This window comes from Leuciscus leuciscus, assembly GCF_965113295.1.
Source record: "Leuciscus leuciscus genome assembly, contig: HAP1_SCAFFOLD_351, whole genome shotgun sequence".
In the NCBI taxonomy this organism is placed as follows: Eukaryota; Metazoa; Chordata; class Actinopteri; order Cypriniformes; family Leuciscidae; genus Leuciscus; species Leuciscus leuciscus.
In genome coordinates, this window is record NW_028118387.1 from 59,262 (window position 1) to 68,695 (window position 9,434).

Here is a 9,434-nt window from a genome sequence, read left to right on the forward strand (position 1 = left end):
TCGGCTGAAGTTGTCCTTGTGTTAATTGTTGTTATAACTTCTGTATGACCTGGCAATAAACATTTTTGTAATTGTGTCTATAATGTGATTGGCTAAACTGATTTTATTTCGGGTGCGGGTCGGGTGTCGGTTCTATTTTAAGCGGGTCGGGTGCGGATTTTAATTAGTGCTGTTGACGGATAACGGGTCGGATGCGGTTTGAAGCACTGCGGGTACGGGCGGGTGCGGACTCTGGTGTGTGCTATACACAACCTACGACACGGCTACAGTATAAATTGGTCTTAAAGGAACACGCCGACTTTTTGGAACTTTATCTTATTCCCCGTATCCCCCAGAGTTAGATAAGTCCACACACACCCTTCTCATCTCTGTAACTCTGTCTGACGCACCCACCGCTAGCCTAGCTTAGCACAAAGACTGGAGGTAAATGGCTACAGCTAGCATACTGCTCCCAATAAGTGACAAAATAAAGCCAACATTTTCCTTTTTTACATGTTGTGATGTGTATAATCACAACGTGTACGAATAACAAGGTCACATGACACACAGCCATCTTCTTACCGTATACATACTGGGAACTATATTCTCATAAGGTGAAGCACTGCTACTTCTGCGGAGTGATTTACTCCAACTCTGAGGAACTCTCTGCTCCTCACCACAGGGCTTCTCACCACGGGGCTTCTCAGCTGCTGTCACGCTTAATGATCAGGTGTGTGTTTCATGTGTCAGATGAGCCAGAAGTAGAAACAGCTGAAGAATGACGGGAAGCCCACCGATGTGGAATTATGATTTCAATTCAAACTGAAGTAAGCTAAATTACAGACACTGACATGTTCTTACACACACATCTGTTCCTCACACACACACTGGCATGTTCTTACACACACATCTGTTCCTCACACACACACTGGCATGTTCTTACACACACATCTGTTCCTCACACACACACTGGCATGTTCTTACACACACATCTGTTCCTCACACACACACTGGCATGTTCTTACACACACATCTGTTCCTCACACACACACTGGCATGTTCTTACACACACATCTGTTCCTCACACACACACTGGCATGTTCTTACACACACATCTGTTCCTCACACACACACTGACATGTTCTTACACACACATCTGTTCCTCATACACACACTGACATGTTCTTACACACACAGCTCTTCCTCACACACTGACATGTTCTTACACACACAGCTCTTCCTCACACACTGGCATGTTCTTACACACACATCTGTTCCTCACACACACAGACATGTTCTTACACACACAGCTCTTCCTCACACACTGACATGTTCTTACACACACATCTGTTCCTCACACACACAGACAGGGGCGTCGTAAAGGGGGGGTAAAGGGTACCGAGTACCCAGGGCCCGAGGCAGGGGGGGGGCCCTTAGAAGTCAGTTTTCTATACATATGCACTAACATTTGTATAGCATTTATGTACAAATAAAAAACTTCCTGTGCAAAACTAAACTTGTAGTTAGGCACTGGTTTGGTATAAAAAAAGTAATTTTCATGCTGTGCAGGGCCCCACCACCCCTCTCGAATCAATGTAAATGGTACGACCCGCAGGTCAGGTGCTTCTGCTGCGGACCTGCGGTGAATCAGTTGATGAGACAGGAGCTGGAGTGAGCTGTGATAGGGACTAGGAAGACAGGGGAAGAGTCATGTCTTTCCTTAAGAAAGGAAAATCAGGGCCTCAAAAACGAAAAGAAAAGAAGATTAAAGAGAGAAAGGCAAATGAGGGCAAGCAGTTGCTCACTCAGTTTTTTGAAAAGAAAGGTGAGCTCCAAATGCATCATCGAGCATTGACATTGTTTTAACATAAATATCTACTCCAGGTAGAATAGCATACATTTATGTTCGTACTTTATTTGAATTATATATCAATACTTTATAGTATCACATCCTACATAGCGAGCAAACAATGTTTGGGTAAATAACGGAGTGAGAAGCAGACGGAGCTCAACACACTGCCACTCCAGGCAGCTGCGCAGCTTGTCTCCTCTTCTGCTGCAGTTCTCCCCAGAGTCAGAAGTTTACATGAAAACACTGTATATTTCCCTCCATTTTAAAATCTAACACCCGCGAAAACACAGATCGTTAGCGCCTATTTTACCGCAATGTTATGCAAATTAGCTCGCGCACGCTCTTACATTAAGTACAGGATTGTTCTCAGTTTAATGCACATCTTAATGATTGAAAATGACTTATTTTAAAAACGTAATTCAAAGACTGAATGTCTAGTTTGGCGGTTAGTGTACCCTGTGATTCTATAGTCTGCATTTATTTTAAATAATCATCAATTAGCTTGTACTTTTGACAATAAAACAAAAATATATTAATCAGAGTGTGGCTTATTTTGTTTACATTTTAAGTGTTTTTATGATAAAAATGCAATACCCCACCCATTGGTATCACTATGGTATTTGGTACGGGGGCCCAGCAAGATGGTTTGTACCCAGGGCCCAAAATTTGGTGCTACGCCCCTGCACACTGACATGTTCTTACACACACAGCTGTTCCTCACACACACTGACATGTTCTTACACACACAGCTGTTCCTCACACACACACTGACATGTTCTTACACACACAGCTGTTCCTCACACACACACTGACATGTTCTTACACACACAGCTGTTCCTCACACACACACTGACATGTTCTTACACACACAGCTGTTCCTCACACACACACTGACATGTTCTTACACACACAGCTGTTCCTCACACACACACTGACATGTTCTTACACACACAGCTGTTCCTCACACACACTGACATGTTCTTACACACACAGCTGTTCCTCATACACACACTGACATGTTCTTACACACACATCTGTTCCTCACACACACACTGACATGTTCTTACACACACAGCTGTTCCTCACACACACACTGACATGTTCTTACACACACATCTGTTCCTCATACACACTGACATGTTCTTACACACACATCTGTTCCTCATACACACACTGACATGTTCTTACACACACATCTGTTCCTCATACACACTGACATGTTCTTACACACACATCTGTTCCTCACACACACTGACATGTTCTTACACACACAGCTGTTCCTCACACACACACTGACATGTTCTTACACACACATCTGTTCCTCACACACACACTGACATGTTCTTACACACACATCTGTTCCTCATACACACACTGACATGTTCTTACACACACAGCTGTTCCTCACACACACACTGACATGTTCTTACACACACATCTGTTCCTCATACACACACTGACATGTTCTTACACACACATCTGTTCCTCATACACACACTGACATGTTCTTACACACACATCTGTTCCTCATACACACACTGACATGTTCTTACACACACAGCTGTTCCTCACACACACACTGACATGTTCTTACACACACAGCTGTTCCTCACACACACACTGACATGTTCTTACACACACAGCTGTTCCTCACACACACACTGACATGTTCTTACACACACATCTGTTCCTCATACACACACTGACATGTTCTTACACACACAGCTGTTCCTCACACACACACTGACATGTTCTTACACACACAGCTGTTCCTCACACACACACTGACATGTTCTTACACACACAGCTGTTCCTCACACACACACTGACATGTTCTTACACACACAGCTGTTCCTCACACACACTGACATGTTCTTACACACACATCTGTTCCTCACACACACTGACATGTTCTTACACACACATCTGTTCCTCACACACACTGACATGTTCTTACACACACAGCTGTTCCTCACACACACACTGACATGTTCTTACACACACAGCTGTTCCTCACACACACACTGACATGTTCTTACACACACAGCTGTTCCTCACACACACACTGACATGTTCTTACACACACAGCTGTTCCTCACACACACTGACATGTTCTTACACACACATCTGTTCCTCATACACACACTGACATGTTCTTACACACACAGCTGTTCCTCACACACACTGAAACTTCAGCAGATTTGATTTGAATCAGTTGAACATCACGACTGAAAGATTAACTCTTTCCCTGCCAGCATTTTTGAAAATGGTACCAACCACCGCCATTTTCATAAAACTTTCATGGCCCCCATAATATTTTGTTGTATGAATATCTGAATATAAAACATATCAAAAGAAAGAACAGACCGTCAGCTTTTAAACAACATGAAATAAATATTCTAGCTTCATGCTTTTCTTTTTTTTACCAACACTTGAATGTGTGTAAGTTTCATAAAAACAGACACATTTTGAGCAAAAAGCTGAGAAAAACAAAGATTGTTTCAGCTGTACAGCAGATCTAGAAGAAAATGTCATAGTCCAGCTTAAGTTCAGTGTTGATTCATTTCTGTTGTAAAAAAGTTATTCCTTTAGTTCATTTATCTATACAGCCGCTCTGTAAAGTTACACAATCACGTGTGTGTGTGATGATCACTGTGGCTCTGTTGATTCTGTTGAATGTGATTGTGTCTGTAGAGGCTCTTTATTCTCCATCAGCTGATCCAGAGAAGGCCAGACTAACATCTACAACCTGTACCTAAAACAAAGACCGTCAAATGTGTCCAACATTATTGCATTATCCACTTTAGAACAACTAAAAGAAACTACTTAGACTATTAAGTAAGAGATTATAATATAACACTGTGATACATGTGAACTTGTTAAAGCTGTTTTTAAACATTTTGATTTTGCATCTAAATCACCATGAATGGTGACACTTGACCCTTATCTATAATCCTGTATGACTGTCCTCTTTCTGTGTCACTGGCTCAGTTTCATTTATGATAAAGAAACTAGTGATAAATATTAACCATTATCTTCTATTGCAATTGACATTCTCTCAAAATACATCATTTAGGGATAAAAAGACAATGATTAAAGCAAAATATTGAATTGTTTGAAATAAAAAGAAACTTGAAGATATTTAATTGTTGCTATAAACTATTATTTTAAAAAAATGAATCAAACTCTTATTAAACATGTTTATAGTGTGTGATTCACCATCACAAGAAAAGTAAATTAAGAAGAAACAAAATTAACTTTATATTAAAGTATGAACAGTTTTAATCATCACTACTCACCAAAATCTCTGCAGTTTATAATGTGGATCCTCCTTCAGATCAGAGAGCAGCTTCACTCCTGAGTCTCTTAGATTATGTCCAGTCAGATTCAGTTCTCTCAGGTGTGAGGGGTTTGATCTCAGAGCTGAAGCTAAAGCAGCACAACCTTCATCTGTAACACCACAACCACTCAACCTGTAGAGAACAATGGCACTCTTCAGTCTCTCAGTTCAGGAAACACTGATATAAATGATGTGATATATGAATTTCTCATTTCTCCTCAACAGATTTGTATATGACAGCACTTGTCACCTCTTCACATCATCCAATCATGTTTTTTACTTGTAAAACTATCAAAAGTAAAATTACCTCAGAAGCTTTAGAAATAATCCACTGAAGATTAAACATACTTTTCAGTTACTTGATGTTAAACTTTTTTATATATTTTATTTTTGTATATCATTCATTATTCACCACAGGAGAAAAACAGATGACGTTGAGACTTTTATAAAATCTTACTCGATTATCTCCAGTTTACAGTGAGGATCCTGCAGTAGATCAGAGAGCAGCTTGACTCCATAATCTCCTACTTTATTCCATGTCAGATCCAGTTTTCTCAGGTGTGAGGGGTTTGATCTCAGAGCTGAAGTCAGAGCAGCACAACCTTCATCTGTAACACCACACTCCATCAACCTGTAGAGAACAATGACACTCTTCAGTCTCTCAGTTCAGGAAACACTCATATAAATGATAACATGTATATGAATTTCTCCTATTACAGTATTGCTTTGGTATGAAAGCACATGCTAAACTCATAAATGTGATCATGTTTTTATCAGTGTAATGATTGTTGTCAGTGTGACTTACTGAACTGATCTGGATTCTTTAACCACAGGCAGCATCTTCTGAAGAACTTCATCTGCTCTTTTTTGTGCTCCAATAAACTGTTTTAGATTAAAAACATCCATCTTCTGCTCTGATGTCAGCAACACATAAACCAAAGCTGACCACTGTGAAGAGGAGAGTTTTTTTTTTCTTATTCTTCCAGATTTAAGATAATCTTGGATCTCCTTCATCAGTGAATCATCACCCAGTTCATTCAGACAGTGGAACAGATTGATGGATCTCTCTGGAGAGCGATTCTCCCTGATCTTCTGTTTGATTATCTAAACGGTTTCCTCTTTGTTGTAGGAGCAGCTTCCAGTCTGTGTCAGTAGTTCCCGTAAGAGAGTCTGATTGGACTCCAATGATACCCCTTTTCCACCAACAAGAACCGGGTGCTGGTTCAGAGCTAGAGCTATTGCCAGTTCGGAGTTGGTTCGACTGACGAACCGGTTTGCGTTTCCACCGGCCAGAGAGCCACAACAGAGCTATATCTTACTTCACTGCATACGTATCATGTTGCCCAGCAACGCTAGGTTCGGCAGCGCCAAACACAAACACACCAGACTTGTTCGAGATGCATCGGCTTCTCGCAGAACGATCAGCACATGAAATCAAAGCACTGCGAAAGCGATCAAAAACCACAAGGAGTCGTATGATCTCCAAACACTCCCGCAGCTCTGATCGGTCCACGCTGCTCCGATGCATCTCGAACAAGGCATCAACAATAATAGACGTTGCGTTACTATGGATGCTCATGGGTTTGTGAAAATAAATCGGCATCCAAACACGGCGAATCCAACGCGTTCGTGCAGCTCGCCGTAACTTACATAGATGGATATTATAATCGAGCTGCTATTAGCTCGACTAGCTGCTATTTAAAAATGGCGGTCACAAGTTTCTCTTCAGTCTTGTTGGCCACGGTAACCCCGCCCCCAGCCTCTGACACAAGCGGTTCTTTCTTGGCTCCGTTCTAGACCCTGCAATGATTTGGTGCTACTTAAGAACCAGTTTTACTGGTTCGGAGCTGGTGCTTTGGCGGTGGAAAAACAAAGAACCGATTTGAAACTAGGCTCTGGCTCCGAACCAGCACCAGCTCTGCCTTGGTGGAAAAGGGGTATAAGAGACCCAGAAGGAAACGCAGGAAAAGGTCCAGATGTCCATTCTTACTCTGTAAAGCCTCATCAACAGCTCTCTGATGCAGCTCAGATAATGAAACATATTTCTTCTGGTTTAAGATTTTAGAAAAGAGACTTTGTTTGGTTTGTTCAAACACATATATGTTCTCATTTGTAAAGTAAATGTGTGCATATAGAGCTGCTAGATGTTCCTGGATGCTCAGATGAACAAAGCAGAAGACTTTCCCCTGATACAAGCCCAACTCCTCTCTGAAGATCTGAGTGCACAATCCTGAGTACACTGATGCTTCTGTCACATCAATGCCACACTCTCTCAGGTCTTCCTCATAGAAGATCAGGTTGCCTTTCACAAGCTGCCGGAAAGCCAGTTTCCCCAGTTTGAGAATCATGTCTTCATCTTTCACTCTCTTCTCATAGTCCTTCTCATGTTTGATGTTGGTCTGAATGATCAGGAAGTGTGTGTACATTTGAGTGAGAGTCTTGGGAATCTCTCCTCTCTCTGCTTCACTCAACATATCCTCTAGAACAGTGGCTGAGATCCAGCAGAACACTGGGATGTGGCACATGATGTGGAGGCTCCTTGAGGACTTCAGGTGTGTGATGATTGTATTGGCCAGACTCTGATCACTGATTCTCTTCCTGAAGTATTCCTCCTTCTGTGGCTCATTGAAGCCTCGTACCTCTGTCACTCGATGGACACACTCAGAGGGGACGAGATCCGCTGCTGCTGGTCTGGAGGTGATCCAGATGAGAGCAGAGGGAAGCAGATTCCCCTCAATGAGGTTCATCAGCAGCTCGTCCACTGAGGCTGATTCAGATATATTACACAGTTTCACTTCGCTCTTAAAGTTCAGAGACAGACGACACTCATCCAGACCATCAAAGATGAACAACACTTTATATTCATCACTGGATATTTCCATTTCTTTAGTTTCAGGGAAAAAGACATGAAGAATATCTGAAAGACTGAGTGTTTTGTCCTTCATCAAGTTGAGCTCTCTGAAAGCAAGTGGAAATATGAGCTGGATGTCCTGATTCTCTGTCCCTTCAGCCCAATCCAGGATGAACTTCTGTACAGAGACTGTTTTTCCAATGCCAGCGACTCCCTTTGTCAGCACAGTTCTGATGGGTTTGTCTTGTCCAGGTAAAGGTCTAAAGATGTCATTGCATTTGATTGGTGTGTCCTCTGTTGCTGCTCTCCTGGACTGTGTCTCAATCTGTCTCACCTCATGCTCATTATTGATCTCTCCACTTTCACTCTCTGTGATGTAGAGCTCTGTGTAGATCTCATTCAGGAGTGTTGGGTTTCCCTGCTTTGCTGTTCCTTCACACAGACACTGAAACTTCTTCAGCAGGTTTGATTTAAATGTGCTTTGAAAAATAACAGATTAGAGATTATACATTTCAGTAAATTGTACTGTATCCTTCAACATATGAAGTTAATTTATGTTTATTTTGTTTTCATGATAAAACTGGTAGAGAAGAGGAAGAGATGATTGGTTCAAGATTTCAAATACATATTCAGAATTTTGGTGAGTCTCTCTAGACAGAAATGTTGTACCTCAGATCAGTTGATGAGTGTTTTCGCTGGAATGTTACTGGCTCTCTCATAGACTGGTCTCTCTTCATGGACACACAGCTGGACTCTGGAGGGTGTGATGTTTGTCTGTTGAGGGAGACAGTAAACATGTAGTGATAGGGCCTGCAGGACAAGATTGAGAAGCACTAATCTAGTTTATAGGTGTGTTCGACTTCGGCTTTACTGATTGGTGAGATTTGTCGCTGAGTCAGAGGAGAAGATGAAAACAGCCGTCAAGTCAGATAACTTCTGCTTCCCATAGCAACAAATGCACAGTGTTTGTTTTCTTTATTGCAGACGAAGTGTATTAGATATTTATATTGATATTTGTAATATTTGTCAAATAAATATTTCAGACGTTTAAATGTAGCAACTACGGATGTGACGATGAGAAATTATCGCACCGGTTAATCGACGTGTGACAACACCGGTAATACCAGTATCATCGCGGGGGAGAGACCTCTTTTGCATCTCCGCTTTTAAATCGCTAATTAGAAATTGCGCAAGGGCATTCATAACGGTGTAGAGCAGAGCGAGCATTTTCAATTAATTCCCATTGAAACTGAGCTTCCATAGGAAACATCTGAAAACGCTCCGAATCTTCGAATTAGCACCGATTCGGGTGCGACAATTGCTTGAATGGTGGATTCGTTAGTCTTAATGTAAAACATCATTAAAAAAAGTATAATGACAAACTCGCTTAAATAGGCGTTTTTATATTTCGC

General features: G+C 41.5%; 1 pseudogene across 1 annotated transcript; it reads right to left on the reverse strand.

Annotated features, from left to right (window-relative positions):
* Positions 1-4,350: 4,350 nt before the first annotated feature.
* LOC309491557 (NLR family CARD domain-containing protein 3-like) lies at positions 4,351-8,880 on the reverse strand (annotated as a pseudogene). The gene is made up of 6 exons (XR_014211668.1): positions 8,692-8,880; positions 7,120-8,501; positions 5,977-6,364; positions 5,629-5,802; positions 5,131-5,304; positions 4,351-4,586 (listed from the first exon to the last, which is right to left on the reverse strand). The product of XR_014211668.1 is annotated as an NLR family CARD domain-containing protein 3-like (transcript).
* Positions 8,881-9,434: the final 554 nt, after the last annotated feature.